The following is a 27261-nucleotide window of genomic DNA, read 5'->3' on the forward strand; positions in this document are numbered from 1 at the left end:
ATTTGTGTCTCATGTGAATGCTCACCAAAGGGTTGCCTCTGCAGAGGAGGACTTTAACAAGCAAGTGATTAGGATGACACATTCCATCCTCATTCATCCTCATTCATGACACATTCATCCTCATTCCCTAGGCACTCCTGCCCTTGGCCAATGGGCACATGAACCGAGAAGCTACGGTGGCAGGGATGGATGATTATGTGTGGGCTCAGCAACATGGACTCTGTTCAAGTCAAGGCTGGCTTGGCTGCTGTCACTGCTGAGTGTACCTCCTGCTTCCAGCAGAGACCGACCCAGAGTCTAAGACATAGAACCATTCCTTGAGGGGGTCAACTGGCAACCTGTTTGATTACATAGGACCACGTTTTCCATGGAAAGGGCAACCTTTTTGTTCTTACTGGGACAGACACATACCCTGGATACAGATTTGCTCTCTCTGCATGTAATACTTCTGCCAAAATTACCATGCATGGAATTATAGAATAGCTCATCAACCAACATGGTATCCTGTACAGCAGCATCTCTGTTCAAGGGACTCACTTCACAGCAACACTGGGCCCATTGTCAAGGAATCCACTGATCTTACCATGCCCCCTGTCATCCTGAAGCAGCTGGCTTGAAGAAATGATAAAATGGACCTCTAAAGACAATGATGGTGTCAGCTTGGTGGCAGCACCTTGCAAGGCTGAGGTAATGTTCTCCAGAAGGCGGTAAACTCTAAGCCAGCATCCAATACATGGTGCTGTTTCTCCAATAGCCAGGAAGGATTCATGGGCCCAGAAGCCAATGGGTGGAAATGGGAGTGGCACCACTCACTATTAATTTGAATGACCCACTCATCACATTTTTTGCTTCCTGTCCCTGTAGCCCTCTACTTTTCGGATCCAAAGGGGGCTAAGGAGATGGAGGGGCAGGATTCTCCCACCTGGAAGCACAGTACTGATTTCATTAAACTGGAAGTTAGGAATGCCTCCTGGCCATTCTGGACTCCTCACGCCTGTGGATCAACAGGCAAAGAAAGGCATTACTGTGTAGAGTGGGGTGATTGATCCTGATTACCAAGGGGCGACGGGTTACAATTGCATCATGGTGGTAAGAAGAATATGTCTGGAATCTAGGAGATTCCTTAGGTCGTCTCTCAGCACTACCATTTCCTGTGATTAAGGTCAACAGTAAAGCACAGCACCCACTTCTGACATGCCTACTAATGCCCAGATTGCTCAGGGATGAAGGTTTGGCTCACTCTACCAGGCAAAGAACTACAACCTGCCGAGGTATTCTCTGACAGCAAGGGAAATATGGAATGGGTAATGGAAGAAGGTAGTTCTACACACACCTGCTACATTCATGTGACCAGCTGCAGAAAGGAGTATGATTGTTATGCACAATACCTATTTGTATGCATGTGCCAAAGATGCTTGTTTTGTTCCCCTATCAAATATAAGACAAAATGGGGTTAGTGTGTTTTCAGTCGTACCCATGTTACTTGTATCTGATTTTGCTATTATCTTTGGGTTACGTGTGGTTCAAGAGCTGTGTGAAGGTGGAAAGTAGACAAGGGGTGGTCTGTGATGGGTAGGGATTATGTCAACTAGCCACTCCTGGATTAAGGCATGGGTGGAACCCAATTTATCTATCAGGTAGCAACCTGACACCTCCTTGGAGGTGTGGCTCTTTGAATAAGAGTGAGACCAAGCAGAGTTGAATCCTCTTGGCCTCTTCCCCTTCTCCTGGAGGGGGATCTTGCCTCCGTCCCATTACACTGCCTGCTGGTTCCAGGAGCCAACAGCAGAACTCCGATGGTGGACTCATTCAGCTGATTTTGGATTCATGACCTCTGCGGCCACCAGCCTGTGTCTCCTGTCCACCCCCCGCCCACTCCCTCTGCTTCATCACTTTGCTTCCTGTTCATCTGCTTCCACGAGTCAGAGAAGCCTGACTTGAACCGGACTTACCTACTTCCACAACTGGGAAAGCCAGAGCTCGACACGAATCTCTATTTTATATACAAACCCGTTTCATACACAAACATAGAAACGAATTGGTTTTGTTTCTCTAGAGAACCCAACCTAAGACAGGGGTCATGTGGAGAAGTCGACATGACCCTGTGGGTGAGGGAGGGACACAGAGGGGGTGTGATTCCATCATGTTAACAGAGTCACTGAGTTAGTGGTGGGGGGTTGGGGGAGGGGGTTGGAATCACGGGAAGAGCTGCTGCACTGCTCCAGGTCGGTTGCAATGAGGGTCCAGGTAAGAACGTCAGGGATTGTATGGGACGGCAGCATTTGCTTATCTGTTGACATGGCCTCCCCGTGTGCCTGGCACTGTGCGGAGTCCTTTATACGCCCAATCCCCTTACTCAATGCTCAGTAGAAGGGATTGCTCTTTTAGTCATATTGCAGACGAGGAAATAAGTGTAGAGAGGCGCAGAAACCAGCAGAAGGGACTGAGCAGGTGAGTGGTGGAACCAGGATCTGGAGGCAGGTCTGCCTGACTTCAGGTCCTTTCCTGAACTCCTCTGCCACTCTGATCCATGCTGAATGCAGGCGCCTCAAGATTCCACTTCTTGATGAAGAAGGGATCTTCTTTAAGGGCCAGCAAGGAGTAGAAGACCTAGTCGGAACTCTCTTCCAATGCTTCTGCGATGTTACTGGACCAGTAACGTCGTCTGGTCCAGCTTACTCATAGATCTACCCTACATGAAGTCGCTTCCTCTGGCCAAGTGGACCGGAAGCCACATGTGTTCTCCTCTGGTAGCTGCCTGGGACCCATCCTTCAGAGGAAGCCGAGATGTAGCTTAGCAGGGGAAAGGCAGATTAGGGAAGAGGTAAAAGTGGTTGGTGTTCAGATGAAACCAAGTCTGCAAATAGTGTGTTGACATCAATTTTCAAGGACAGAGGCATGGAGAATCCACCCCTGCTCTCTGTTGAATGTCCTCCTCTCTCCCATTATGCCCTCACCCACCCTCAGAAACCCATAGACTACGCGACACCGTAAAGATCTGCCTAGAATTACACTTTTTTCAGAGATGAGATTTGGAAGTTTAGAGTCTGGCCCCCTCCTCTCTGGGCTTGGAAGTTCCCCCAGGGGCACCAAGCCAACTGGGCAGACACAGTTTTGATCGGCTCTGGATGGATAACATTTATTGTGTTGCTATTGAAGTTTAAAAGTGAAGTTAGAAAAGTTGCCAGCAAACCCATATCTTTTATTCCCTGGGGATTTATTAGTTTCCCAGGTCTGTGGTAAGAGATTACCACAAGGGGGTGGCTTCAAACAACAGAAATATGTTCTCTCGAAGTTTGGGAAACAAGCAGTCTGAATTCAGGCTGACCACAGAGCTCTGGGGAGAGATCCTTGTCTCCTCCCACATTTGGTAGGTCCAGGCATCCTTTGGCATTTTCCACGTTCCCCACCCCCTCACCCCCCACAGGGCTGTCTTTCATCTTGAGGAGCCATGGTGGCATAGGGATTACGTGTTGGGCTGCTAACTGTAAGGTCAGCAGTTCAAAACCACCAACTGGTCCATGAGAGAAAACTGAAGTTTTCTCTTCCCATAAACAGTCCCAGTCTCAGAACCTCCTGGGGCAGTTCTACCCAGTCGTAGAGTGTTGTGATGAGTTGGCACTGACTCGATGACAGCAAGTGTGTGACCTTCCCTGTTTGTGACCGTCTGTGCCTCTTTTCTTTTTATAAGGACACCCATCAGACTGATTAGGGTCCACTGAACTGCAATATGACCCCTTGGTAACTAACTGCACCTGCAATGATCCTGTTTCTAAATAAGGCCAGAGTCACAGGTGCTGGGAGTTAGGTCTTGAACCTATCTTTGTGGGGAGCATAACTTAACCTGTAACAGGGAATGTGCCTGGAAATTCTTGTGTTTAAGCATATTGGCAAGATCTTCTCACCTTAGGTCTTAGAGGACGTTCTCAATTATCTTCATTTCCGCAGTTTATGAAATAGCTTTTTGCAGCCCCCAGTCATCTCCTCTGACTTCTTGGATGAGAAGATGGTCTCCTTCTTAGTGGATCTAGGTTGAGCAGGGGCTAACCTGAGAGAAGCAGAATGGCTTTTAGATGACTTGCTTCTTAGTGACTTACGTGGATGTTAGCTTTCCAGATGCTTGCAAGCAAGGTTGAGCTAGCATAAGAGACAGTGGACTTTCTAGCCACCAAGAGCCTCCGAAGGTTGTTGCCATGGTGAGTCGACCATCTGCTTGGCGGGCTTGGGCAGATGTCCTTCTCATTTTCTCAGCGCCACTCATTCCACTTGAGCCAACAGAATACGCCAAAGATGGACTCTAAGCCTGAATGTCGATGTGCTGGTGGAAATAAGAAATTGTTACTGCCAGATGGACTGTCCATTCAAGGCATTCTCTACCTGTAGGTCAGGTACACAGAAAGGCAGATGAGAATCTAAGTGTCTGTGTGCGCCTAAGCCAGGAAAAAGGAGACTCAACAACAGCATGGGGATTGCTTTTCATAGCACGAGATTCCAAGGAATTCTACACCTCCATTTCCAAGAGGAAGGGCCTTGCCAGCAGAACAGAAGATTTTGGTGCCCGTGACAAGGCACCTTTCCCAGGAGAGTGCTGCATGAGTACTTTCAATGATCACGTCTACACGGCTTCCATGGCTGACCAGCTTCCTCCTGATCAATGTGGTCATTCTGAAACCAAGTCGATACCATCATGTCTTGTTGGCCTGGGGACCTCAGACGCCTGTTCACAGCTGCCGCAGGGCCAGTTCCTTGGAGAGCAGACTCTGAGACAAGGATTTCCCTGCAAGAAGTCTTATTGGGTGGGGTGGGGGCGGGGGATGGTTCTTGGGCTTCACGCTTTTGGTGGAGAGAAGGAAGGACTGGGTGGTGGGACAAGTTGAACTGCAACAGGGTCACAGCACAAGTCTCAGGTCTCTGGAGCTGGAAGGCTAGGAACCGCAGCGTTGTTCTCCCTCAAGGCAAAGGAAGGCCTTGTCTTTGATGTCTTGCATCAGCCAGTCACCGGATGTGGGCTTCCCGTGGGACTAGACAGCTCAGCTGAGAGTAAAGCCAGGCTTTCAGAGGCTGCGACAGGCAGTGGTTGACAGGCAGAGAGAGCAAGTAGGCTGATTCTTCTGGAGGCCCCCTTAGACTCAAGGAATCACCAGGGGTGTTCCTGAGACGTCTTTAAGCTTCATGACATTCAGCACCCTTCCATTCAGTCTGCCCGGGCTCTCCTTTCCTGAGGGCCAGACTTGGATTCGGACCGATGGCTCTCACAGGCTATCTCCATGTCTGCTCCACTTTCCCCTTAGGGAAATCCACACGCACACATCCTCTCTTGGTTTTACATCTCCAGGAATACACACCCATGTAAGGCTCTCCGTAGAACATATGTTGAAAGAATGAACGAATGCGGAGGCATCGTTAGGCCGTTGCTACAGTTCCAGAGATTTTTATTGATGTTTGTACTATCATAAATTATGTGACACTGCAATAGTAATAGTAACAGCAATATCATATATGTAAAGGAGCCCTAGGAATCCAGGCGGTGCAGTGGGTCACATGTGGGGCTTTGTTGATAACTTCAAGGCCAGTAGTTGGACACCACCAGCCTCCCTGAAGGGGTACGATGAAGTTTTTGTATTCCTATAAAGAAGCCTCAAGAGGCCGTTCTTGTCCTGCAGTGTCTCTATGAGTCAGAAATGACTCAATGGCAGTTGTTTATTTGGCTAAGGTGCCCTGCTGGCCATTCCTTGCGAGAAAGGTGAAGCTCTCTGCTCCAGTAAACACGTACAGCCTGAGAAACCCTGCACAGGGTCATTAAGAATTGAAGTCAACTCGATGGCCGTGGCCTTGGTCACCGCTTTTCCCCCCTTAAAGATGTATGTGGAAACTTCCTTATCAACGGGTATTTGGCTCATTTCAGATTCCCCTAAGGAGCAGACGGTGAGGAAAGACTTCAAGGGAAATCTGTGGTGACTTCAGGAAGCACACAGGGGAAGTGATTCAGAGAAGGAAGCCAGGGCGGGTGAGTCACTGAGCATTAGCTCCGTGGGCAGCTAGGGCTTGATCCTTCTGGGAAGCTCTGGGCAGCAGCGTGGAGCCTTCCTTTGCGTCTCTCCATCGGGGAGGGAGAGAGCAGAGGATTCTGTCCACTGACTCCCGTTCTGTGGCTGGTGGAAGGCCACTTCTGGATTATTTCCTCCCACTTACTTCCTGCCTGTTCCCAGTGCCGGCTGAACACGCTCCCTCAACCAGAGAAAAGCCTGCAGGCTGCATCTCTGGGGTCCCCACCAGACAGCCTTTGGTATAGAGTTAAGTGCCAAGGGGAGATGAGCCAAGCAGCAACTGCATCTGCTCTACCCATTAAAATGATACTAATAACACAATAAAACAGTGCTGCAGTCAAGGTCCTTGTGAATGCCTTTCCGCTGCCCCCCCCCCTTGCGTTTGATGATGCTTTCTAGTGTAAATGCCTAACACTGACTGGGAAGGTTGTCAGGGATCCAATGCAATTCCCTTCGACAATTACCAGCGCCTGTTACAATAGCATCCCTGGTCTCCAGGAGCCTATTGACTAATTATAAAAACAATAGTAATCGGACCTGCCTTCCCCCTCCACAAAGCACTTACTTCTTGCTTGGCTTGGGGGTCCCCCACCCCTCTGTGGGTCAGGCACATCGTTAACCCATGGCATGGAGGAGGAAATGGAGCTCAGGCAGGAGAAGAGACTGTTGAGTGAGTACAAGAGACTGTTGAGTGAGTACAAGAGCTCAGGACTCAATCGAGGGCCTCTGACCCACCGGCCCTCGACCAATTCCCTAAGAGAAGTCACACCACGCCCTGCGGAAGGTTACTAGATGCAGAGAGAACTCCCTGTCGGGAAGGCTGGAGGGAGGACAGCACATGTGAGATGGACCTTGATGGATCAGTAAGACCTTGGCAGGTGGAGCTGGGGGAAAGAGCAGGACTTTCTTTTTGGGGGGTCGGAGGGGAGAGAAGGGTAGGACATGCTGGGACCAACCAATGGCGATGGAATGGAAAGAATCGCACAGTGTGCAGGGTCTTGGATCCGAGGTTAGAGAGGTCATGCTGGGGAACATCGCCAGGAACACTTAAGCTTCTCTTTGTGGGCAAGACAATGATGTGTCTGGTTGCAGCCACTAGGAAAGCAACAAAAATGTGTCCCTATTTCTCTTCCTCAGAGTCCCTTAGTCCTTTTGGCGCTGGGCACTCAGGAGGCAGCTTCAAATTCCAGCCGCATCTAGTTAAACAGAAGAGGGCCAACTCTCCACAATTGGTATTCCAGCACTGGCTCCCAGGAAGGACTGGTTCCTGTTCCTTTTCATTGGCTGACTCAAGGGGTGAATCATCGTCTCAGTTTCACCCTGGTGTCGGCGGCCTTGCAATCCCATCACACTCAGAGAGGCGGGAGTAAGGACTGGGACAAGGAAGACAAGCCAAAGGGCTCTCCGGTCCTCTTGGATCCTCGGGTGGGATCAAGGGAAGTTAGAACTGTGCCATGGAGCCTGCAGGAGAGTCACTCCTGGGCCCTCTCTCGATAACTTGGCTACACCTTACACAGTTCGGTCCACACGGAGTGGGCGAGGAGGGCTGGGGCCCAGACAAGCCCAGGACGTTGGGCGGTGAGCGCTGTGTGAAATGGGAGTCAGAAGGCATTTCTGTGGCATTTCCTTTATTGGAAACGTTATCATTAGTTCCCATAGCCTTGGGAGAGGTGATCAGTCCACGTGGCAGGGAAGAACTTCCATCCGTCTGTCCATCCATCCATCCATCCATCCATCCATCCATCCATCCATCCATCCATCCATCCATCCATTGGCATGGTCAGAATCTAGGTAGGCACAGTCACCGGGCCAGGTAGAAAGACAACCATCTCTGAGCCATCTGGACCACATGCTGTTTCATGCCTCTGTGCCTGTCCTCCTGAGCTGACCGTTGCTTTCTGCTCCACGCCCTCTACCTCCTGCGGATACACTTCCTCTCATCTTTCCAGGTCCAATGAGAATGCCACCTTCGCTTGGAGTCCTCCCTTGGCCACCCTCCCCCTTCTGCCCAGCAGACTTGCTCGTGGTGTCCCCTCTGACTCCCGGAACCCCTGCATGACACTGGCCTGGACAGCTCTCTCCACCCACCCTCCTGGGTCTGCTTCTCTGTCGTCCTCACTCTATGCTCCCACACAGGGAATCCGAGCCCAGTCAATACAGGCTCTGTGGGAGTGCCGAGTGCACGGCACGTGGACTTGGAAGGCTTCACGTCCAGAAAGGGAGGAGGGAAGTTAGGCTGAAGAGGAGGCATGGTAGTCTGAGCTGCCAAGTTCATGTCAAGAAGCCTGGTAAGGAAGCTACTCATCCTTGGGGCAGTGCAGGGAACAACTATAAATACGCTCTCTCCTGATTCAATGGCCAGCAGTGGTCACTGCTGACGGCCTGTGTGTGTCTCATTTTAAATAGAGGAATGTGACCGTAGGAGCAAGATTCATTTGAAAATATATTTTGGACTATATTTGGAAAGCCACCCATGAAATGCACAAAGCAAAAGTTTAAGACCCTTTGAAGTGCAAGGCGTTCTAATCAATTGTGGGCCAGCTTGCTGAGACTGCTTGGGTCTCTGGGGTCTGTCCCTCTGTCCCTGGGTGGGATGTGGTTGGGGGCTCCAATGGGGACACCCAGTAGCCATGGCCACCAGGTGGCGATAGAGGCTCACTGGCAGACCCCTGAAGAGCCCTGCTCCAGAGACAGGAAGTCAGAGTCACAAAAGCCTTCACTGATCCCAACTCCTGGCGACCCCAGGAGTGTCTGGGCAGAGCTGCGCTCTGAGGGGTTTTCCCGATGTTTGGGAAATAGAGCGCCAAGTTTTTCTTCTGAGGTGACCCTGAGTGGCCTGGAACCGCCAACCTTTCAGTTAGCAGCTGAGCATCTTATAATTTGTTCTGAGACTCCTATAAAATCTGCCTCACGATAGCCGTGCTTAGAGGAATAGAATCGCTGTGGTAGGAAACAATGGGAAACTCTACTCCATGACCCATTACCCTCAAGTGGATTCCAACTCTTAGTGACCCGATTAAACAACAACAACAACACCAACATCCTCCAACTCACTGCTGTGAAGTAGATGCTGACTCACGGTGATCCTAGGACAGATTAGAACTGCCCTTGTGGGTCTGTGAGGCTGTTACTCTTGGCGGGAGTAGCAATCCCCCTCTTCCCTCATGGATTGGCTGGTGGTTTCGAACTGCTGGCCTTATGAATAGCGGCCCAACACGTAACCTCCATGCTGCCACGGTTCCTCTGTAGCGTCCCTTATATCAACCATGGCAATTTTACTACAGTGGAAACACTACTCAAATAGATAGGCAAACAAGTGATCTTAACCATAAATCTAATGATCATTTTCCGTTTCTCACCAGTCACCCTTCAGCCTGACTTTTCTTTGAAGGATCTGTCACACCAGAAGATTTCTAAGAGTTAGAAATGCATCTGTGTGTCTCTTCCTGAAGTTGGAAAGAAATAGCACTGTTTATTTCTATCTTCCTACGTGCAGTGTCATACAAAATGGGCTTGGCAGGTTCCTTATCAACCATTTGATAAGAGAGCAGCTGTCTCCCTGCTAAGGGTCCACAGTCAGCCCTAACCTGAGCAGTCTCCTTGGGATCACAGGTGGTCCCTGCCTTCCAGCATGGGACCTTGTGTGTCCTTGAACCTCTCTGAGCTCAATTTCCTCCCTTGTGAGATGAGGCTTATCAAAACACCGCCCTCCCAGGCTCATTTGAAGACTCCTTTAGACAAAGGCAAGAGACAGAGCATTGCAAACCACTGTCCAAATGTAGATCGATAGAGCTCTGGGAAAAAGGTTGCTCTTAGACAGAAGTTGTTTAGATCCGTTTGAAAAGCATGCTGGCTTTGGTAGATTCTTTCTGAAAAGGTGAGCCCCTGTGGAAGGTTTGATCAATGCTGTATTGAGCGGGGGAAGGGAGCTCCCCCACTTCGGGCAGGAGTCTTGAGAGTGGGCCTCAGGCTGCTTCACCCCTTGTGGGAAGCTAGCTCAGTGCCCGGCATGCTGCTTCACCCCTTGTGGGAAGCTAGCTCAGTGCCCGGCATGCAGACTGCCCAGGATCATGGGCACAAGTGCAAGGTCCACGTGGAAGAAGGAGGCCATGATGAAACCGACAGTTCCCTACAGCTGTTTGTGTCTATACCCGAGCAACGTTAAAATTCACACATTAATTTTCTACTTCTATCTCTGGTGCAACGTAGGTTTGGTAATGGATCCTATTACACTGGGGTGAGTCTCTTTAGCCTGGATATGACCTAGGGCTGATGCTACAGCATCGGTTCTCAACTTGTGGGTCGCGACCCCTTGGGGGTGGGTGTCGAACGACCCTTGCACAGGGCTTGCCCGGTTCATAACAGTAGCAAACTGACAGTGATGAAGTAGCACTGAAAATAATTTTATGGTTGGGGGGTGTCACCACCACATGAGGAATTGTATTAGGAAGGTTGAGCATTAGGAAGGTTGAGCACCTCTGTTCTACAGGGCTTGTGTTGGGCTTGAGACCATTTCGAGGCCCCTAAGAAGTCATGACAATTGTTGTTGTTGTTGCTGTTGAGTTGGCTCTGACTCATCGGGACTCAGTGCACAACAGAATGAAATGCCTCCCATCTTGCACCACTCTTACGTTTGTTCCTGGGCTTGAGCCCTGTGTTGCAGTCACTGTGAAAGTCCATCTTATCGAGGGCCGCCCTCCTTTTTGCTGCGCCTCCACTTTGGCCATGTCATCAGGAGAAACAGTCCCTGGAAGAGGACAGCATGCTGGGTAAAGCTGTATTTTGGCCCCCTGCCTGCAGTTTCTATCTTGTCACGGAGCTGGTAAAGATAATACAAGCTGAAACAGTTCATGTATAGATATGATTTATACATATGTGATTTATTTATAAAGGAGGTATATGTTCCAAAAGCCAGTGCCCTGTTCTCTTCTATCAAGAAAAAGGAGAGAGAAAGAGATTGATTGATTTGGAGTTGCTTTTGGTGTATAACTTTAGAATTATTTCCCACCATGGTGGGTTGGTAATTGGTGTAAAAAAAGAAAGAAAATCCTTTTCCATCCACTAGGTGATGTAAATGTAGAGGATCTATGGATTCATTTAATTCTATATAAACAGCAATTAGTTAGAAGACCTGCTAAGAGGAAAGAATCCATTTGCAGCAGATAAAATACACATCAGATAAATTTAATCACATTCATGGATTTATTTAGTAAGGGGATTGTTCACATAATACTAAAATTAAAAATGGCACTTTAGTTGCACAGGAGAACAGAAGTCTCAGCAATGGAATGGTCTATGGTGTGTGAGCTTCCATACCTGTATAGAAACCTTGCTGTCATAAAGATAAGTTACTCTACACATATACAAACACCCCCATAAATAATAGTGTTAAGCAAATGAGCAGATTCCCAAGTTCTAATGGAAGAGCATATGAGCTTGGTCTTACAGGAATAAAAAACAAACAAAAAGAAACCCCTTGTGATGAAAGAGTAATGAAGATGGATTAGTCTTACACATATTAAATCATATTTAAATCACCAGTTAATTAAAATAGCCTGGAATGGACCCATAACTAGATCAATAATATAAACTAGGAAGTTAGACCAAATAATATTGATATTCAGTATGTGATAAAAGGTGACATCAGTAGAGAAAAGATGGATTATCCAATGGTTTTGAGACAACTGGTTCATAATATGAAATATAACAATTGTTTCTCTGACTTTCTTTTTATGGTAAAATAAAAACCAGTTTGGTGAAATATATACACATAAATAATGAGATAATATAAAATATATCTTAAAATGAGAGGTTTAATTAGTAATTTGAGGATGGGAAATTCTCTTCCAAGACACAGAGAGATGCTCATGTATACGCATGCAAAATCTGATACATTCCATGATATGAAAACAACAAAAAATTGTGCATAAAAAGAGAACACTTAGACACAATATAAAAAGGGGCAAAAATCTATAACTTGTATGATTGGCAAAGGGCTACTTTCTTTCATAAACTTATTATTCCATAATTGTTTTCCTTAAAGTTTAAAAATTAAGCCTGCACATAAATATTAAATGGAAAAATAAGAATAGTTATCAAAAAGGGAAATGTTTCCTGAATGCACCATTCCAGAATATAGACACAACAAACTCCCAAATCATTCTATGAAGCAAGTATAACCCTGGTATCAAAAACACACAAAGACTCCACAGAGATTCTCAACAAAATTCTAGCCAATAGAATCTAACAACATATCAAATTCTACTACTACTACTACTACTACTACTACTACTACTAATATTAATTCACCATGGCCAAGTGAAATTCACGCCAGGGATGCAAGGATGGTTCAACATTCGAAAAACAATTAACCCGCCACATAAACAAGACAAAGAATAGGAACCAGATAATCATATCAGTAGATGCAGAAAAGGCATTTGACTAGGGTGAGGTATGGGTCCTGTTTCATTCAACACCCATTTCTAATAAAACCACTCAATAAAATTAGAAGGAAATTCTTCAACATAACAAAGGCTGTATATGAAAATTCAACGGCCAACCTCATGCTCAACAGGGAAAACCCGAAAACAATTCCCCTGAGAATGGGAACTCTTCAAGGGTGCCCCCCATCACCCGTCTTAGTCAACATCATACTGGAAGGCTTAGACAGAACCATTAGACAACATAAAGAGATCAAAGGAATACAGAGAGGCGAAGAAGGGAAACTCTATCTGAAGCTGATGTCATTTATAGCAAGAGAACCCATGGACTCCACAAAGAGACTGTTAAAAGCAAGTAAGAGATTTGGCAAAGTGGCAGCATGCAAGATTAACAAACAGAAACCAATTAGGTTTCTGTATCCTGACCAAGAGGACTTCAAAAAGACACTAAGAAACCAACACCATTAAAAAAAAAGAAAGAAAGAAAACAACACCATTTACAATAGCCACACAAAAGATCGAACACCTAGGAATAAACCTGACCAAAGAAACAAAAGACTTGCACAAAGAAAACCACAACCCTACTACAAGAAACAAACAAACAAAAAAAACCCCTACAGAAATGGAATAATGTCCCATGTTCACCCATAGGAAGACTTCATATAGTAAAAATGTTAATACCACCTAAAGCAATCTATAAACACAATGCCATTCCAAACTAAATTTCAACTTCATTCTTTAAAGCCATGGGAAAATGACTTAGCAACTTCAGATGATAATCAAAGAAATCCTCAAAAAGAACCAATTAGAAAGCCTTGTCATACTTCACCTCAAAACCTACTCTACACCCACGGCAGTCAAAGCAGCCTGGCATGGTTATAATGATAGATATCTAGACCAATGGAACAGGACAGAAAACTTAGGGGGGAAAGCATCAACTTACAGGCAACAGAATTTTGACCAAGGACCCAAAAATACTAAATGGGAGACACCCTCTTCAACAAATGGTGCTGGACAACTTGTTTCTGCATCTGCAGAAGAATGAGACAGGCCCCATACCTCATCCTATGCACAAAAATAAACTCAAGGTGGACTAAAGACCTAAATGTGAACCTTAGAGCTATAAGAATTATCAGTGAGAAAACAGGGGCCAACGTAGGGCCCTATTGCAGAGCATATACTTACTATCAAATAGGATAGAAGGAACTCCATCAGTCGAAGACAAAATACATGATTGAACTTATTAAAAATTAGACACTTGTGCATATCAAAAGTCTTCATAAACATAGTAAAAACAATAACCCACCGATTGAGAAACAAATTTTTATCAATACCAACAAATAAGGGACTAATTACTAAAATATACAGAATTGTGCGACAGCTCAAGAAAAAAAAAAGATCCAACAAAAGGTAGGCAAAAGACATGATCAAAAAATTCACCAGAGAAAACAATCAAATGGCTAACAACCCCCTGAGGAAATGCTTATAATTAGTAGCCACCCAGGAGATGCAAATCAAAACGATGATGAGCTAGCACCTTACCCCCCCACAATGACAGGCCAATTCAACAAAAATAGAGAACAACAAATACAAGAGAGAGTGTGGAGAGATTGGAACTCTTATATACTGCTAGTGGGATTGTAAGCATGTGCAACCATTGTGGAGAGTGATGTGTCACTGGCTGAAACAACTGGGACTTACAAAACCATACAACCCAGAAATACCTCTGCTGGGCATATCCCCCCAAAAGTCAGAGACAGAACACGATTTGACATAGGCTTTCCCGTGTTCACTGCTGCACAGTTCACAATGGGAAGAAGCTGAAAGTAGCCCAAATGTCCATCACTTGAGGAACGGATAAAGAAACTCTGGTACGTGTGCACAATGGAACATTATGCATCCCTAAAAAAAGTGACGAAACCGTGCAGCACCTTGTGACACAGCACGATCTGGAAGCCATTATGCAGAGTGAAGTTCGTCAACCATAAAAGGGCAAATATTGTTTGAGCCCACAACTACTAGGATAAAAATCAAGACAATAGCAATCTTCGGTGCCCAGGCCATTTAATTTTCTAATCTGGTCCCCCAAGCAACAAGGTAGTGTGTTTGCCAAGTTGTCATAAACTACATAGCAATCCCTTTTTAGAACATTGAAAAAACTACCTCAAGAAAGGTAAGCTCACTTCAGATAGGGTTAGATTCTCAAGTTGTGGGAAAAGGGAGAAGATTGATGATTTCCTGCCATGTAACAGTGCTCTACAATCATAGAGAATCAATAGACAATCCTACAGAGGTGGGATGAGTGAAATTTACTGGGAAATCAGATAAGAAGAGGGGGGCATGTTTGTTTCCGAGAAGATAACTAGTTGGGGCACCCCAACATTGAGAAAAATGCTTACCATTATACTGATAGACCCCAAGGTCTATAATATATAATTCCTAACTAGGCTTTTTAAACAATTTAAATCCAGTTGCTAACCAGCCCCTTGTGCCCCACACAATGTGCAGCAGACCACCAGGAGAGTAGAGTCTATCTTTTTGAGGTACACACACTTCGTAGACCCCACCAGAAAGACCCAAACTGGAAACCCACTAAGTGAACTGGATTTTACCTCAATCTCACTTACAGGACAACCAAGGAATTTAAACACCTTCCTGAACTTTAAGCTGAAATGCCCGAGTGGGAGAAGAAGCAGATGATTGCCATCCCAACGTCTGAGAATTGGTGGTCCTTGAATTTTGGGTGGGTTCAGGCCTATTGCTTTGATGGTGTCCAATGAATGGCAAACCCGGGACCAACATATATTTGTTGCTCTCATGTTCTCTCTGCTTCTCTGTGAAATGTGTTAGTCTATAGGCATGGTTCCACCTTTGAAAACGAGTGTTACTGAAAGTATGGCTATATCCAGTCCTGATGGCTGGTGTAACTAGTGTCTACTTATCTAACTTCTGAAATGTTAACAATTCACATATTAGCACTTAATAAGATGTCCTGCACATGTATAAATTCTTTTACCCAGGAGTATTTACCATTGGTTAAAATAATGTTACTGAGATTTATGATGTACTCCAACTGAATGATAATGACGAGCCTCTAAGTATGAGGGGGTGCCCCCAAAAGCACAGATTTTTTCCCAAAGCTATGCATTTATTTCTTTGTACAAAACAACCTTATCATCTTCAAAGTACTTTCCATTATATTTAATACATTTGTCACACCTACAATTCCATTCCTGGAACCATTTTTCAAGCTCATGTTTGGGTGGCTGGCAACACCCTCCCTTGTTGTTGTTTTTTCCTTCACCTCTTCCATGTCGTCAAATCATGGTCCTTCCATGTCCCTCTTTGTACATGGAAACAAAAAAGTCACACAGAGTGAGGTCAGGTGAGTAAGGTTCATGGGACCAGAGAGGCATACTGGGTTTTTTGTTTTTGTTTTGCCAAAAAACTGGCACATTGAGATGGCTGCATGAGCAGGTGCATTGTCGTGGTGGCAAAACCAATTCCCCGTCTGCCACAAATCAGGCCTTTCTTGTTGCACACTGGTATGCTATCTTTTCAGAACCTCTAAACAGAAAGCTTCATTAACAGCCTGGCCTGGTGGAATGAACTCCAAAACTCTGAGTTGTCATTGGGAAGTTGACGATGTCCAGAACGAGGTATGTCATCAGTCGACATTTCGCCTCTTTTGAAACGAGAAAAGCACTTGTACACTTGAGTTTGTCCCATAGCGCTGTCCTTGTAAGCTGTGTTCAACATCACAATAGTGTCTGTGGCAGTTTTCCTGAATAAGAAACTAAATTTCCTGGCTGCACGCTGTTCTCTTAAATTGGATATCACAAAAAATGAGGTTCGAGTGAAACTGCTTTTAGGAACAAATCCATTGTGACCAGAGATAACCTTTCCAGGTGACACCACTCAATGGCTTGATGCTTGCCTGCTAGGAAAGCTCCCTGCTCCACCAAGCGCAATTCCAGTTTTTTGGGGTACCCCCCGTCATATAGAAACGATAGTTAAATGAATGGATTTTGAGCTGGATCACATCCCTGACATAAAAACAATTCATTCTTGTGATATAGTCCTGTCTGATGATCCCACTGAAGATATCAGTGTCATAGCACAGTATGGTGAAGAAGTCAGGTGGCGTCTAGCTATCAGGAAAAATAGCGCCTGCAGTCTTAAAGGTTTGTCTCAAAACAAGTAGCCTTCTAAGCAAGGAATCCTCAAGAAAGAAGCACACTAGTCTGTGTGATCCAAGGATTGTTGATGATAAGATCCCAATCCGGAAGAGGAACAGTGCCAGAACCTAAATTCTAAACACCCAGTTTGTGGAACCCTATGAATCAGAGTGGAAGCCTACAAGCCATTGGCAAGGCTGCTACCTGAATCGAGTTCCTGGTATCTCCCCACTGAACAGAGTCTAGGAATGTGAACAATCACGATACCAGTGAAAGAGCATTGCAGAGGGGATTTTACCAGGTGTACTTAGCCGGGCGCATAACACCTTGTCGTTAGTTCTCTCGCTGGACCCATTTTGAATTCATTCTAATTTCCTGATAGTCTTTGCTTTCTTGTAGATTGAAGTTTTCATGGTCATTGCTACTGGATTCCTTTCGCTCTTGTCTTTGTGTTGTACGTGCTTCTGTAGGAAAGCCAGCACGAGTGGCTTGATGAAGACGGCAACTGGATCCATAACGACCTGTGGGCAGAAGGGGAGCTCGTGGGGAAGTGGGGAGTCAACAGCAATGACTGTATGAAGAGAGAGAATGTTCCAGAGTTGACTGTGGTGATGACTGCACCATCTTTCTTAATGTGATTGAACTGTTGAATTGTATGATATGTTCACTATACCTCAATGAAATTCTTTTTTATCAGTTTACAGAAAATAGAAGACAATGGAATTTTTCCATGAAGTTTTTGAAGCCCCCCCCTTTCACATGATATTGATGGTGAAATTAAAGCATCAATTGAATAAAAAACAAGATGGACAAATATTTCAAACATGAAAAATTTGCAATGTTACTTTATAATAATACAAAATGCAATGAAAAGTTCAATAAAATGTTTTTCTTTTTTTAATTAATAAAACATTTTATTGGGGGCTCATACAGTTCTTATAACAATCGGTAAATCAGTTGTATCAAGCACATTTGTACATATGTTGCCATCATCGTTTCCAAAATATTTTCTTTCTACTTGAGCACTTTTTATCAGCTCCTGTTTTCCCTTCCCTCACCACTCTCCTACCCTCATGAACACTTGATAATTTATAAATTATTTTTATTTTCATAATTTACACCATCCGTTGTCTCCCTTCACCCACATTTCTGTTGCTTGTCCCCGGTACAGGGGGTGTTGTACATCGATCATTTGTGATTGGTTCCCCCTTTCCCCCCCTTCTCCCACTACCTTCCCCCTATCCTCATGGTATTGCTACTCTCATTATTGTTCTTGAGGGGTTTGTCTGTCCTGGATTCTGTGTATTGTGAGAGCTCTTATCTGTGCCAGTCTACATGCTCTGGTCTAGCCATGATAGTGGGGGGGAGGAAGCATTAAAGAACTAGTGGTTCTCAACCTTCCTAATGCCGTGACTGTTTAATACAGTTCTGCATGTTGTAGTGATCCCCCAGCCATAAAATTATTTTCATTGCTACTTCATAACTGTAATTTTGCTACTGTTATGAATCATGTGACCCCTGTGAAAGAGTTGTTAGATCCCCAAAGGGGTCGGGACCCACAGGTTGAGAACCGCTGAGCTATAGGAAGGTTTTGTCAATGCTGTACTGAACCATGGCTGTCTCTTCCCTTCCTGTGACCCTTCTGTGAGGGGATGTCTAGTTGTCTACAGGTGGGCTTTGGGTCTCCATTCCAACCCCCCTTGATTGAATCAAAATATTTTTGTTTGTTTGGGGTCTTCTGATGCCTGATACCTGATCCCATCAACAACTGTGATCACACAGGTTGATGTGCTTCTTCCATGTGGGCTTTGTTGCTTCCCTGCTTGATGACTGCTTGTTTAACTTCAAACATTTAAGACCCAGACTCTATATCTTGTAATAGCCGGGCACCATCAGCTTTCTTCACCACCTTTGCTTATGCACCCATTTTGTCTTCAGCAGTTATCTCAAGAAGGTGAGCATCAAAGAATTCCGGATTATTAGAGCAAAAGGTTTTTGCATTGAAGGAGGACTTGAGTAGAGGCTCAATGCCCACCTGTTACCTTAATGTTTCACCTATAAATATATGTATAGACCTATATCCCTCTAGTTATATATTAATATATTTACATATGTACATACCTGTTTATATCTCTATAAATGTCTTTTCCCTCCTAGTTCTTTCCTCATTTCCTTTTACTTTCCTCCTGTCTCGCCATCATGTTCAACCTTCAGTTGACTCTCTGTACTTACTCCTGGCTACCTTGGACTTGGTCAAACCCCACCAGGCATTCCATGCCCTTTTTGCCATCGATGTTTGATATGTTGTTGTTCCCTTGTTACTGTGTTTGTTGGCTCTCCCTCCTTTTCTCCCACCTCCTCCTCTCCCCCCCCCCCCCCCGGAGCCATTGGTCCAACTGTTTTCTCCTCAGGATTATTTATCCTGCTTATCTTATATAGATAGACATGAAATATACATATATATACATTATATATGCCTAGGAATAGTTCCAGGTCTGTCTGCTGACCCTTATGAATGTTTTCCAATTGGGTCTGATGAACTGCCAAGCCCTGTCCCCCAGTCCGAAGTCTATTTTCAGAATTCCTTGGACACTGTTGCTTTGCTCCCATTGTTCTGCTGTGCTCCCTTCATGTTGTGCTCGGCTGTGTGTGGGCTTCACACTGGGCACAATTCCCACACAATGTCTCCGGTGCTGCCCCCCGTAGATGTTTTTCTTTTAACGTGATTAGATGATTGCTACACTAGAAAAGCAGAACTTTCTCCAAGATCAAGTTTTGTTCCCCAAACTAATGGATTCTGTGCTTCTGAAAATTTCTCCATTTGAAATTTGAACTCTCCCCCCTCCCTCCCCCTCTCTCCTTTTCCCTCTCCCCTCCTCTCACCTTCTTCATAGCCATCAAAGTGCACTTTTTCTGGTATGAAAACCATTTTTATTGATTTTTTATGGCCTCATACAATATTTGTCTTTATGGGGTTGACTGACTTTACTCAGCATAATGTTTTCCGAATCCATCCACGTCATGAGGTGTTGGAATGCTACATGATCACCTTTAGCAATGCGTAGTATTCTATTGTATTTCTGAAGCAGTTTATTTTTTCCATTCCTCCAACGAAGGGCTGGAGCTCAAAAATTCTGAGGAAATGTAAATGTCAATAAGGTACACTGCCCTATGGAAAAAAAGGGGTTGACCCCATACCCTGCTGGTAGGACTGTACATATGTGGAACGTGGTATGATGTCACTTCAAACAACAGGGAGTAAAAGTTCCATATGACCCAGCAATCCCTCTGTGGGGCATCCATCTTAGGGAAGCAAACAAAATCATAGCAGAAACAGACATATGCACACCCACGTTCATTGCCGCACTGCTCACAATAGCAAGAAGTTGAAACAACCCAAATGCCCGCCTAAAGAAGAATGGATACAGAGACCCTGGTACACACACACAATGGAATTCTGTGCAGCGTTCAGAAAACAATGATGAAATCACACAAAGTACCACACGACATAGCTAAACCTAGAGGACATCATGCTCAGTGAAATTAGCCGATCATAGAAGGACAAATACTACGTGAGACCACTGACAGAAAATAACAAAAATTAAGACAGACTTTCACACCCAAAGGAATAGATTTTAGTGATTGCCAAGTGGGAGAGGACAAGGCAAGAAAGCGAAAACAATGGGCTAGGCTGGTGATGGGTGTTACCTTGGGAGAAATGGAAGATTGTGGCCCATAAGAAGGAGAAGAGAAATCCAGGATCGGAGGAAAAGATAAACTATTAGGGGCTTTGATGAGTAGTTTGAACTGCTGGATACAACATTGATGATCTGAAATGTAAACCCTCACCCAATTTACACAAAAAATTGTGAAAAGTGAAATACAATAAAATAAGGTTTGGAAAAAATCATCCGTGAATACTAAAATTAGTGGAGGAAAGGATGAAGGTGAAATTAGGATATTTACATAATCTCAAAATGATTGACCCCCTAAGATACTAATTCATTATCAAGCCCCAAAGAGTAACTTTAGATGGGCCCGACCTGGCAGCCGCCATTCCATGAGGGAGCCTAAGGTACCCACGGGGAAGATAACTAAAGACCGACCTCCACATGACAGCCATCGTTTGCCAGGTGTGTGAATAAACAAACGCACGTGACTCCAGCCTTTAGCCTCGGAGTTTTCCAGTCGAGGCCCAGACGTCATAGAACAGAGACGAGCCATCCTGATAGCCCTGACCCACAGCCTAGCGTACAGAATCCCCGCGCGGAGTAAGTCGCTGTGATATGGCTCTGAGTTTTCAAGTATTTGTTATGAAGCCGCAGTAACAGGAGCAGGTAGTGTCTGCCAGCTTCCCCCCTGCCAAGTTACCATTTCCTCCTTTGTAGGTAATAAATCGTCTGTGGGGTCATACTTGGAAACCAGGTAAATCGTCTGCTCCCACGCATTCACTCTCCTCAAATTAGCATTCGCACCCATCGATGACTTTCCAAGTCTTCCTCGAATAAAGAACTCTATGTTCTCCCCCTGCATGGGTATGTATGAGGGGACGCCAACAAGAATTATTATGAAATTTGAGAAACCTTTGCTAAACCAAAATATCAACATGTGAAGTTGTTATTTCCCCACATAGCCGCCAGTTAGGTCTCGACACGTCTGGAAGTGGTGTTTCCATCTCTCTACCCCTTCCCTGAGGAATTCTGTGCTCATTGATTTACACCATGTCAAAATGGCGATTTGGGCATCCCCAAGGGGCTCAAATCATGTTAATTTTCAATGTCCTTTGAGTCTGAAGAAACAAAGTCAGGGCTGTCGAGTGGATAGGTAAAGTTTTCCAAGGGAATGCTTGTAGGACAGCCCTTGCTCGTTCTTGGAAGAACGTACAGGTGCTTTGCTGCGATAGGGAATTTTTTTTCTCAGCATAACTTTCTTGGGCTTTTTCTCCAGTGTCCTTTGAGAAAAACCTATCAAGATCACACCTTTGAACCCAGCAGATCGACTTTATAACCTTCTGATCCAACCTCTCTGCCGTGAATGTAACCTAGTCCAGCAGGTTCCCACGGACACTACTGCGTTAGTCCGGGTCGACTAGAGAAGCAAATTCATAGACACGCCTATGTGTCTAAGAAAGAACTTTATCTAAAGACTAACTGTACAATAAGAAAACATCCCAGTCCAGATCAAGTCCATAAGTCCAATACTAGCCCATCTATCCAATACCAGTCTGTAAATGCCTCTTCAGACTCACGCAACACATGCAATGACGCCAAATGCAGGAAGACCACAGGCCAGTGGGTGGACAGTCTTGTGGATCCAGTGGCGGTAGAAGCATCTCAGCACTGGCAGGGGTTTCCATGTGGCTCCTTCAGCTTCAGGACTCTGGCTCCATCAGCATAGTTCCATGTGGCTTGTCAACATGAACCTCAAGCAAAGAGAGTCTGTGTCCTGCCTCCAGGGAGGAGGACAAGAGTTCCCCGAATCCTCAGGAAAAGGCCACGCCCACACAGAGGCCTCGTTGGCTATGACCTGATTGACAGGCTAGACTCCACCCCTTTACTCAAGTTGACAGTAGATTATGAAACTGACACAGCTCCCATTTTGATTGGATGGGTTTTTTTGGAAGGCGTCCTATGTAGACTGCCTAAGGCAGAGGTCAGACATGTCTCCATCCTTTACCTATTCTGACATCAACCATTCCTCCCATGACACCCTATTTTCTGCTGGGTTTAATCATCTGTTGCAATGGCCACTCAGAACTCACAATTATCGGGATTTATGAGGGAAGTTAATAGGTTCCTTACCACAAGCCAGGATCAGAAAAGGTTAAGGATCTTTGGTCCACCGAACACTTCTCTTTAGCCAGCAGCCAAGTCTCTCTCTCTCTCTCTGGTCACATCTCAGCTGTGTAGTCCCTTGGCATCTGCTTCTGTGGGCAGGAAGCCAGCATGCTCTTCTGCCTCATAGCCACATACTCTGGGTACTGCTTCTCCGCACAGTTCCACGGGCTCCTGGCCTTGGCCTCCAGTCTCAGTGCAGCATGGCACAGCCTTTGCCACTTTAGGCAAGGAGTTTGAATGCGCTCCACCGGTGGCTCTTCTTTGATAGTCCTGCATCCTCACCTCTGCTTCTGAGAGGACTCACTTACGTGGCACCCAAAACTGGCCCATCCCCTCGACTAGTGCTTCACACACCCTACTTACATAGTCCTACTCAATTATTTGGTGGGCGTTCCAGAGACCTGGATAAAAGAGTCCCATGAAGAAATCTTCCTTCACATAGAGACTAAGACAAGAGTAGGACAGAGTGAACTTGTCTGCAGTCACTCACTGATCTCAGGGACACGTCCAAATGTGTTTTGTTTTAAATAAGCCCGTGTGTGTGTGTGCACTGAACCCTCTTACCAATGCCTGTTGATTCCCCCTCCTAGGTATGCATACTAATAGGGGATATTGTTTTTGTTGGGTGACATGAAGTTGGCTCTAACACATAGTGAACCTCTGTACCACAGAACAAAACTCTGCCCTAGCCTCTGCTACACTTGCAGTATGGGCTAAGGGATTCTTATTTTATTCCATGGATTCTGACGCACGGCTCCTGGTGCTCACATTTCCCACAGTGGGGGAGTAGGAGATTTTCCCATCTGGATCCTGGGTCCTTTAGAATTCTTCCAACTGTTTGGTAAGTATCTTCTTACCTTCTGGTACAAAAGATGGTCCAGGTTCACCTTATCTTTTCTTTGCCCTAGTCCTAGAATCTGAGACTTTCCCCCAAGACCCCTAGTTGATTTTAGTGGAGAATGGTATTGAGAAAGTTACACTGAAGTGCTGGCTTTGCTCGCTGTTATACGGGTGGGCTTCCAGGCTTTCTCAGTGGACCACATGCGATAACATAGCTATTAAAAACCATGAGTTTACACCCACTGTCTACAATTTTAATCCCAAACTTCAATGACATGCTAGTCTCCTCCTTCTGCACATTTGTAACTTTTTTCTCTGACACTAAAAATCCTGGCTCCTATTTCTCTAAGCATAATTATTCATTTGCTCACGTCCATGAGACAAAGGTAGTAATTTCAGAATTGCTAGCTCATGTCACTGAGAAAAGCAAATGATTTCTAGAGTTTAATATTTATTTTCAGGCAAAATTTACATATAGAGAAATACACAGATTATAATTTGATGTTTTGACAAATGAATGCAAAATAATACCTGTTAAGATGGAGAACATTTCCCTAACCCCATCTTAATCAACCCCCTGTGAAGGAAACCTTTTTCTGATGTTTTTTTTACAGTATCGTACATAGAACTTCAAATACATAAAACCATATAACAAATACTCTTTTATGACTGAGTTCACTTACTCAGAATGATGTCTTTGAGATTTCATCCGGGTTTGACACATATCAGTAATTTCTTATTTATTGCTGAGTAAATTTCCATATTGTAACTATATCATTGTGCATCTTTTTTTTTGGAGAGGGTTGGACCATTAGATTGTTCCCAACATGCATAAATAAAGCTGCCATGACTAGTCTTATGGATAGATGATTGCATTTCTCTTTGTTTATAGCCAGGAGTCAGTATCAAAGCTGTTGTACCGCTCTGCACCAGCAATGTTTGAGAGTTCTGGTCGCTTCACCTCCTTACCAGCACTTTGTACTGTCAATCTTGTCCATTTCAGCCAGGCTAGAAGTTCCACTTTCTATTTTTTGGACGACCACTGACTTTGAGCACCCCCCCCCTCACTTTTAAGCAGGAGCATCCCCAAGACTTGGGCTTTGGCTTATCGTCCTCTCTATTGCATCCATTGGATTTGGTTGGTGGAGTAGGAGTAGTTGTGAAGCTCTGAAGAGTTTTGCATTGAGGCTTGAAGAAATGGATTGACAAGTTTAAGGATGCTCTTTACATTCCTAATTCAGATTAACATAAGCTTTTGTTAATGAGATGCAAATTTTGTAATTAATCACGTGCACACAATTTACTTGGGCTTGTTCTGTTTTGCAAAGCTGATTTCAATTATAGATATTTATAAAGAAAATGAGTAGCTGGCATTGTTTACATGCTAACACTTCCAGAGTTTTTATGAAAATTACACAAATGGAGAGATGAATTTTCATAAAATTTTCTTAGCAGCCTTTTTTATTTTTAGAAATTAATACAAACTGTTCAAGGCTAGCATCAACATATTGCCAGACTGATAATTGTACTTGGTGTTTTCATAATACTTTTCTTTTGTTCATTCATTCATTATGCCCACCGCATCCTCGTATGATCTCATCTGCATTCTAAACCTGGAGAAATATAAGCCTGAGAGAATTAAACGAGGTATCGCAGTAGGTAGCAGAGTAGGAATAAAAGTGAACGAGTTGGTGTTAAAGCCCATGCCAATTTTGTGAGGGGATGTCTGGACCTCTCTGTGAGCTCATTGTGTTCTTTGTCTCTCAAAGCAACGTGTTGGCTTGGTTTGTTTGAACAGCACCATGGAACAGCCCAGGAGTCCTGATCCAGCCAGGAGAAGGGCCATCGATGCTCACTGTACGTGGAGTGGACCCTGGAGCTTCCAGATGTCTCTAATGGCTTCCCTGGAGAGAGCGTTGATTCTTGAGCTGAACATCAGTGGGGGACAGCTTCTCTGTTGCTCTCCAGTGCAGTAACAATTGACGGGTGTGAGGCTGGAGGGATCTCCGTGAGGATGGGTGGGGCCTGGGGCGGAATAGTGTCCCAGTGGGAACGCTATCCCTTAGCTCATCCTATGCAGCAGGATGCAATACCTCAACGCTCCCCTACCTGGTTCTTTGGTCAGGTAATTCCTTCCCTTTCTTCCGTTTTGCAAATGTCATTTGGCTTCAAGTTTAGAGAGCAAGGTGGTTTTCCATTCAACACTTGGTGTACACTTTGTTTGGTGACATTGACTGTCATCCCCACAGTGGAACAACACTCTTCCCACTTCCTCCCTGTGTTGACCAGTTCCCGTCCTCATTTCCTAGTCTTCCCTGCCTACTGAGGTTTGTCTCTGGGCAGAGGCTGCCCTTACGATCCTGTTCTAATGGGGCCCCAACTCCCTCGTGTTGCTCTTCAGTGTATGGGTCTAGTCTGTGCCTGCAGGTTCAGTTACGGAGCTGAATTCACTTCCTGGGCTGGAGGGCGTCTCTGGGCTGTAGATTTGAGTCTTCCACCAGTGACTATCAGACCAGTCAGCTTCATCGCTTTTCAGATTTTGAGTTTCGCCGAACATTTTTCTCTTTCCGGACCTCCTATTTGATCCTTTCCCGAGTGGTCAGCAGTGATAACTCCACTCCATTCTGTTCTTTGGTTTCAGGCCAAGGAGGCTGGGGTTCACTTGGTCCGTGGTTCTTTTAGACCAGTTGTTTCCTTGGGTCTGTGATGTTCTTTTCTCGTCTTTGCCCTGGAAGGGGGGGGGGGTAGATCAACAATCGCACCATTGAAGGTCACTCACAAGACTTGGAAGATTGTCGCTACTTCTCACAAGAGTAGGCCGTAGAGCGTTGTCTTTGTGGACGTGTGCTTTGCCAAGAGACCTTAGCGTCCCCTGAAACTATGGCCCTGAGCCCGCTGAGCCAGGGACACATTCCCTCAAAGTGGTTTGATTATGATTCAGCAGTTTCCTAACTTTGCTCCCTGCATACTCTCCTATACCTATGGATACACGTATTTACAGCATATAGAAAAACTTCTATGGAATGATCTGTCACACACACACACACAATTTGTATTCCCACAGCGGTTCAGCTTGAGAGCCTACTTATGCGTGTACTCATCGATTATTGACATTACTGTCTTTACAGAATTGGGTTTGTCGTAATCTTGACCTTTGTTGTCTTTAACGCTGGCGCCCCTGCCAGCATCTTCCTTGCGTTGATCTTTGGTGCTGGCCTCCTCTGTAGTGTACACTGCCTTTCCCTTCACTTGAATTAGAAGCTCTGGTGGGGCAGTGGTTATGAGTTGGGCACGTAGGCGTCCATCAAGTTAGTTGTTCGAAACTACCAGCTGCTAATCACAAGATGAGGCTCCCTGCTCCTTTTAAAGATGCATGGTCTCAGAAACCCTAGGGAATAGTAAGTCCTACTCTGTCCCGTAAGGTTGCTACGAGTCAACATCAACTCAACAGTAGCAGTGGTTATCTGGTCGGATCATTTCAATTCATATTTCTAGTCCTACCTGGGTCCAGATCCTGGTGGTCTCTCTGGTAAGTACACACTCTAAGGAGATAAAGAATAGGATGGAGTGCCAATAAAGCTGCTTTTTTTAAAAAGAAAAGAAAAAGAAGTAAAGAATATACAATATACAGACCTATGATTATTGCAGCAATTTCCACAATGGCAAAAACATGGAGAGAACAGAAAACTCCAATTATAGAGGAACTGATAAAAAAATTCTGGTACATTTATATAATAGCATATTGTGCATCCATTGAAAAACAACAATGATCACTCTCTGAACTATTCCAAGACATGGACAAAACTACAGAGCATTATGCTTAGCAAAGTCAGTTGATGATATAAACATTTAATGACGTCACTATGATGAGAGAGAAAAAGCGGTTTTTATACCAAAAGACGTGACTCTGATTTTGGAG

The sequence above is a fragment of the Tenrec ecaudatus genome, chromosome 14, assembly GCF_050624435.1.
Source record: "Tenrec ecaudatus isolate mTenEca1 chromosome 14, mTenEca1.hap1, whole genome shotgun sequence".
Taxonomy (NCBI): domain Eukaryota; kingdom Metazoa; phylum Chordata; class Mammalia; order Afrosoricida; family Tenrecidae; genus Tenrec; species Tenrec ecaudatus.